General features: G+C 25.8%; 1 non-coding gene across 1 annotated transcript; it reads right to left on the bottom strand.

The window, feature by feature from the left end:
* Positions 1 to 4,551: 4,551 nt before the first annotated feature.
* On the bottom strand, positions 4,552 to 4,632 carry TRNAL-AAG (transfer RNA leucine (anticodon AAG)). The gene has a single exon. It is a non-coding gene; the product is annotated as a tRNA-Leu (tRNA).
* Positions 4,633 to 7,988: the final 3,356 nt, after the last annotated feature.

Raw genomic sequence — 7,988 nt, 5'->3', positions numbered from 1 at the left:
GAGGGGTGTTAGTGAGGGGATTAATAGTGAGGGGGTGTTAGTGAGGGGATTGATAGTGAGGGAATTAAGTAAAATTGTGTTTGTTTTGAAGATAATTGTTAATGTAGGGACTGTTAAATTATTTTTATATAAAATAATAAAACAAATAAAAAAATACAAAAACAATAAACAAATAAAAAATGGCCAACATGTAAAAAAAAATTTAAAAAAAAATAAAATAAAGAATTTTTAGAAAAAAATAAAACAAATAAAATAATGATTTTTACTTAATAAAAAATATAAAAAATTAAATATTAATGTTCAAAAAAAATGTCCGACATGTAAAAAATAAAATAAAAATAATAAATTTCTAATCCGCCGGACTATTTTTCTAATATCAAATCCTGGAGGCCCATCCGAATTTTCTTGAGAAGGCGCATCTTAATTCGGAGTTCACTATCAATTCTCTCATCTCTCAAAACAAATATAATATTAATGGATCCCACTTCACAATCAATCTCAATTCTCCCTCTAACTCTCCAAACAAACGGCCCGAGGGATTGGGATTTCTGACCAAAAGATTTAAACGTGTCAGATATGGTGACCTTAAGAGGTGAGAAATGAAAAGTAAAATAAGTGAGAGTACTAATTAGTGTTATCACTAATAATGTGATAGTGGGTCTCACCATGAATGATTTGATATTTTGACCTTAGTATTATATATATATATATTTTTTATTGAATATTATATTATTAGTAATCTTTTTAGAGTTTCAAAATTAATGGTCCTATCATTTTTGAAATGAAAATGGGCGTATGATAATGGCAACGTGATAGATGGGAGTGGAATGGGACCACTTGGTTTGATGTCAGGTCTGCATGAAAAAAGACAACCGAGATGGGAAATATATGGGTCGGTTTAGTTTAGTTTTAAAATTATAATTGAAGTATAAAATTATATTTTGAGTTTTAAATTTTTTAATTATGATTTAAAAAAATTATTTAATTATGAGTTTTGAAAATAATTTTAGAATGATTTATATTTTTTTTGATTAATTGAGGTTATAAAATGTGGGAAATGAGAGAGAAAAAATGATTGTTTGATTGATTAATAATAATAATAATAAAGAGGAGAAGAGTTTAAAAATAATTTTGAATTATATTTTAAAAAAGCAATGATACATTTCTTAATTTTAGAGCTCTAATGATGTGGCAAAAAATAAAAAAAAAATCAAAACATTACATCACAGTGGGCTCCCGCCTATTAGAGCTCTTTTATTAGAGCTTCCAATAATTTTTCATTTTAAAAATATGTTTAGCTAATATGTTGTATCTAAATCATGATTTAAAAACAAAATTGAGTTTTGAAAAGTAAACAAAATGCTACCTATATTTTTTTGGTAATAATGATAGAGAGTTCTAATTTTGAAACTCTAAAGAGATCTCTAATTATGTGGCAAGAGAAAAAAATATATATAGACACACATATTACATCACATGTAAACCCCACTCCTTATTACATCCCTAAAACTCTATTTAAAACTCTAAAATTAAAACTCTCAATCTTTTATTATTATTATTATTATTTTTTGGTATTGAGACACTGATCAAAAAGAGTTGAGATCCTCTCCTTGAACTCTCTCACTGTCTCCCTACTTGCAACAGTGAAGATGCACTATGCGTTGATTTAACGGTTCAGATTTGACTATTTAAAAATAAAAATAATAATAAAATAAATTCAAATTTACTTTTCCGTTCAAATATGAACCGATGAATCAATTTATAGTACATCTCTATCATTATAAATATAGATAGAAAAATAAGAAAAAAAGTTTAAGGAGAGAATCAACTCAATAAGAAGTACTTGTTTTTGTTGGGGTCACCCGTGACTCCCTCCATAACAAAAGGTGTAATTCCGGCTCCAAAAAAATAAAAATAAAAAAATATATGGAGCATTCGTTTGGAAAGCGGCTCTTTAGGCTGGTTTGGTAGTTACTTTTTGGAGAAATTATACCCCAGTAGTTTGTTAGAAAAATTATTAAAAAAAATTATAAATTTTATAAATATTAATAATTATAATTATAATTTTTTTTCACTATCATATATAATTTTTCAAAACATTTCATGGGTAGTAATTTTTCATTACTTTTTTAGTTAAAAAGTTTATAAGTAAAATTAAAATGTCATATCAAATACATTAATTTTTTTTTTCACAATTATTTATTCAATCAAAAGAATCATTTCAAACATTAATTTTTTTCATTTCATAAAAAAGTCAATATATATATATTTAAAAAAATATATATATATATATATTTAAAAAAAAAAAAAACACTAACAAAGTTAGGTTGCCAACATTAAACAAGTTTCAATATAGGCAATTAATCATATTTGAAATAAGGGTCTTGCTAACAAATATTCCTCGGATACAAATAAAAGATAAAAAAATTTAAAGAAAACAAGACATTTTTCACTAAATTCAATGCACTTTTATTGAAATTAATATACTTTTTAATAATTTTACATATTCACGACACTTTATACACACTTTCGAACACTGAACAATGTATAGGGACACTTGTTAGCATTTGCCTTGCAATAAAAAGATTCTCAAAAGATTCATTACTCCATAATAGTGTGTCGTATCCCAATTTTATCTTTCTTATTTAACATGAATAACAATTTTATAAATAATTTTAACTTAATTAAAATTTCAAATTTTAATTGTAAAAATTATTAATCTTATACTTATAATTTTGTTTATGAAAAATCATTTAATTTGAACAATTAAACATAATTTAATTATAAACTTTATAATAAATTAAAATTATTTATGAAATTTTTTGTTCATATTTTAATGAAAAAGATAAAATGAAAATAAAATATACTATTATGAACAATTGATTTTTTTATTTATTTATAACAATTTATAAAAAAAAAGTGGATTTATTTGTTAATATTAAAATTTGATATAACTTAATAATAATTTTCAAAACAAAAAAGAACTTATTGATAATTTTTTGATTGTGATTTATGATTTTTTTAATACAATATCATAATTTATACAATTAAAAAATATTATTTTACTTAGATTAAAAATATTTATAAAATTGTTGTTCATGTTAAATGAGGAGTAAAATTGAGATAACATTCACCATTATGGAGAAGTGAGTTTTTTGGAAATATGTTATCGAAAATAGGACTTAATTGTCTATAATGAAACTTGATAAGACTTAATAGTAATTTTATGAACAAAGTAGATTGGTTATTTTTCAAAAAAAAAGAAAAAAGAAAATCAAATATGTTTGGAAATGATTTTTTGAGTTAAAAAAAAACCTTGTAAATGGTATGATGAATGAAAATGAATATTTGACTTTGGTGGACTTACTCTACATTTATATATTTTGGTGATTAGAACTGCTCATCTTGTTGGATCTTTCGATCAATCATTAATTACACAAAAAAAAGTTGATTGAATAGCAGTCAAGTGATTTATATTTTGTTTATCTTAAAAATGATGATTAATTTTCAAAATTGTATTTGCCATTCATTTTTGTAAATATATATAATTTAATCATATTTTACTGATGTTCAATTAATTTAATGTTTTATATTAATAATCCACTTGATAAATAGTACAAAATGAATACTTTAAATCATCAAAATAAACCTAAGATAAACCTATTAGTCTTAATATCGTCTCTCCAACTAAATTATAAATAAGGGAGAAACTCCTCGCTTAATTGGATAAAATTTCGTGTAAAACTGAATTTGAGACAAATTGAGGTCAAGAAGTGATAAAGATGTTTTAAATAACTTTTACATTTGATATACATTTGAGTCAACAATTAAATATGATCTTACAACTCACACCTTTCACCATTTTGTTGTTGTTTTTGATTTTTTTGGATGTCACCTTTGTCACCTTATTACAATGGAAAAATAATAATCCTATTAAATATTAAAAATTGTAACGTTAGCATTGGACTATTGTCCGATTGGCCTTTGGTGTTGCTTTTGTCGCAGTGTTAAGTGGTCACTAGAAGAAACCACTTAGTCCAAAGTAATGTTTGGTTTCATTGGAAGACTGAGATCTACATGTTAGTTTTTTTTATTTTTTTATTTTTAGAATGTTTCTGTAATATTTCAGGCAATTCTAACATCAAAATGATATTTGGTCATTGGAATACATTTGAACATCTAGAATTAACGTCAATACCAAACAAGTTTTTTTTGTTGTATTTCTTATTCATTCAAAATTTAATTAAATTAAATTTTTTTTAATTATTAAAGTCAGTGCTAAAGATGCATGAAAAGTCTTGTTCGAGTCATGAAAGTGCGAGATTGGTTGAGTGGGAAAAACTAGTTTGGGAACTCATAAAGTGAAAAAAAAAAAAAAAAAAAAAACTTGCAAATTTTGAGAGGGGGATTGTTCAAGGCATCAAAGTGTGAGATGGGTTGAGTGGGAAAAGCTTGTTTGATAGACAAGAAAGTGAAAAAAAAAAAAAAAAAAACCTCTGGCGAAAGCTTGTTTGATAGCTAAGAAAGTGAGAGAGAAAATTTTTTAACAAATGTTGAGAGTGGGATTTGAACCCACGCCCTTTCGGACCAGAACCTTAATCTGGCACCTTAGACCAACTCGGCCATCTCAACACTTCGAAATAAAATTTTCAGATTTTATATTTAATTATTCATTTAAATTTCCTCCCAATATTTTAGTTGAAGAGAAGGATTCTCTCCAATGGTCCAGTTGTGGAGGGTCTAGTTTTGAGGCTCTGGGCTTACTTTATGATTTGAACGGTATACATTTTAGTTTTTGATTAGTGAATCATTTACAAAAAAAAAAAAAATTTAATTTATAAGATATCATTAGTCATGTGATTTGAATTGTATAGATTTTAGTTTTTGATTAATCAGGTTAATTAGATATCATTAGTCATATAATCGAATCACATTTGCTTCAAAAAGTTGATGATTTATTGTCAAAAGCATATTTGTCATTTATTTTATTAAAAACAAATATAATTTAATTATGTTTCAATCAATATACAATTAATTTAAATTTTTACATAGATGATTTACTTGATAGACACTAAAAAAATATACAATTCGGACTAACAAAATGGCCATGATGTGAGCCTTAGCGCCCAAATTGGATCTACTTGTGATGTTTTGAGAAATTAGTAAAAAAATGATTTTTTAACTTTTTTGTGTAAAAAAAAACTGATTTTTTATACTTTTTTTTTTATGACTTTTTTTTATGTAAAAGAGTTAAAAAGCAAAAAAAAAACTAATTTTTTAGCTTGTTCCCAAAATACAATGAAAAAATAAATTACGTGGTGTTCCATTTGAAATGAAAAAAATATAAATAGTCCAACAATTTGATATACAGTTACACTAATCTCCATTCTAATAATGGTCATGTTGATGGGAGCTGCTACATGCAAGTGTGGAAAGAAATTATATTAGTGCATTTAAAAGCTTTTATAGACAGTGTTAATTACGAATATAACAAAATTAATTTTTTACCCTAAAATATTTTGTATTTTTTTAATCATCAAATCTAACATAAATGTTAAAATAGAAAATTTCTCCTTCTCTTTAGGTTCGATGAGGATGGGAAGGAGAGACTTCACTATCCTGCACCCATACGACACGCCTCGTGAAATATATTTAGATCATATTTTGAAGATTTGAGGTATTCATATTATAAGATTTGTTAAATATATTATTTATACAAAAAATAATTTAATTGAATAAATACAATCTTATGATCAAATTGAATAAAAACAATAAAAAAATTATTAAAATCAGACTAATCATTCTTTTTTTTTTCATAAACATAAACGTGATCTTATTGTGGATTACAAATATCTAATTAACTTGAATTTGAATGATCTATTCAACAAATTTTACACTATAAATAATTTAAATTATTAAAATAAATTTGAAACACACTTTCAAAGATTCACAATGCGATGTCATACCAATAACAGATAGCACCAAAGCCCAGGTTCCTTGGCTCAACTTTCAGTTGGAGAAGATTGATCCATTTCTAGCTTTCCTTTTCCCTTGTGTCTCCCTTTCTTTCCGCATCTATTTCTCTTTCATGTTAACCCTCAACCCCCACTCTCTCTTGATATCCTCAACTCACTGCACTACTATGTTACCTTAATATTTTGATTGATTGGAATGAGATGAAATGAAATAAAATGATAATTTTTAAAGTTTTCTTATAGTACAATTATTCTTTTAAAATAATAAAAGATTATTTTATTTATAATGTATTTGTCATTTTTTAGGTTTAACCAAATATGGAAATAAATGTTTTGATAGAATGAGCATTTCATTTTATTTTATTCTAATAAATCAAACATTACTTAAAAGGGTGATTATTTAGTATTCTCGGAATATAGACACGTGGTGCACCATAAGGTTTTGATTGGAAGAGCGAGGTAGGAGCTCACGATTTATGTTGAGAATGAAGAACAATATGGGACTAAATAATTAGATTGGCTTAGAGTATGGTCACGCAGTGTTTCAAAATTATTAAATAATTTCCCACTTACAAGTGTGTTTGAAAAAAAAGGCAAAAAACAAAAAAATCAAAAAATTATTAAAAAAATAAAAAATAAAAAGTTCTTTCATATTCTTTTTACTTTTTACATGTCCTTTTCGTGAAAAAATCGAAATGTTTCAATTAATTTTTTTCACTTTATATTTTAATTAAAAAAAAAAAACTCAAAGATAAAAAAGAAAATTACCAAAAACGCCAAACCCAAACTGGCTCTGAACCCACACAATGGCCACTAAAAGACGGCTAAGGGGTTGTTTGGGGTATCCTAAATAAGTATACTTTTTGTCTTTTTAGATTAAAAAGTTAAAAAATAAAATATGGATGTTTGGGTTAACTTTTTAGTCTTTTATGAAAAAATGTGTATTAAAAAATTGTGTAAAGAAATGTATAGGAGAAGATATGTAGTACGTCGTACGGATGGGAACATTACAGTCGGCTTGGTGAATACATGGAAAAGATTCTCTCCCTTTTGGACTTTGATTGGACGGTGTTGTTCGGCCTGTGAGGGCCCATTACGGGTTCCTTTTTTTAATCGGAACCATTCATTGTGTTGAACTCGTTGAGTACTATATATTTGTAAAAAATCACATTGACTGTATATCGATAGCTATCTGATCGTGTTAGTTTTTTTTGTCAACTGTTAACTATAATACCATTCAATTTTTATACAAAACTGATTTGATCATTTAGTTAGCGATATTTGATAGACGTGATTTTTTTACAGACATATAGTATTAGACGAGTTCTACATATTCAACGGTTTGGATTATCAAAATGAGATCCATGGTGGCCCCCACAGGTCCAACTTTACCATTCAATTTAGTGAAGGTACATATGTTATTATTATTATTATTTTCTTTCATTGCAGGTGGCTGACGTCAGTATGTTGATGGGTTGGAAAAGTGGAACTTTTATATTAATTTACCATTCAAATTAATATTTGTATATTAATTTTTTTATATTTTTTTTGATGAATAGTGATAACTTTTTAACTTTTTTAATAACTTTTGACTTTTTAACTTTTTTTTTAACTTGCCAAACCAGCTGTAAGACAAATGTGGGATGTCATGAACATAGAGGGAGTAGGATGGACAGTTGGCCATATCTAGTGTATATTGTACATGGACGATTGTTAGGGTAGGCAGCTCTTCTAATATTATGTTTAGTTGCGAGATTTGAGAAAAAATTTAGAAAGAAAAAAAATATAGATAAAATGTGAATAAAATATACTTATATTTTATCTAATTTTACACACCTTTTCTTTTCTATTTCCAAATCATTTCTTAAATCTCCCAACCAATTATAGCATAAAGTTCTGCCATTTGATATCTTTAGAAAATAATGAATTTGAATAGATTCATGGATTGATTTATCTTTGTCAAATTATTGTTCTTATGTATGTTTATATGTAAATGGTTACTTATGTGGACAA

The sequence above is a fragment of the Camellia sinensis genome, chromosome 10 (assembly GCF_055761805.1).
Source record: "Camellia sinensis isolate YWXY chromosome 10, ASM5576180v1, whole genome shotgun sequence".
Lineage (NCBI taxonomy): Eukaryota > Viridiplantae > Streptophyta > Magnoliopsida > Ericales > Theaceae > Camellia > Camellia sinensis.
The sequence above is the reverse complement of the archived record's forward strand: the minus strand, read 5'-3'. Positions and strand labels throughout refer to the sequence as shown.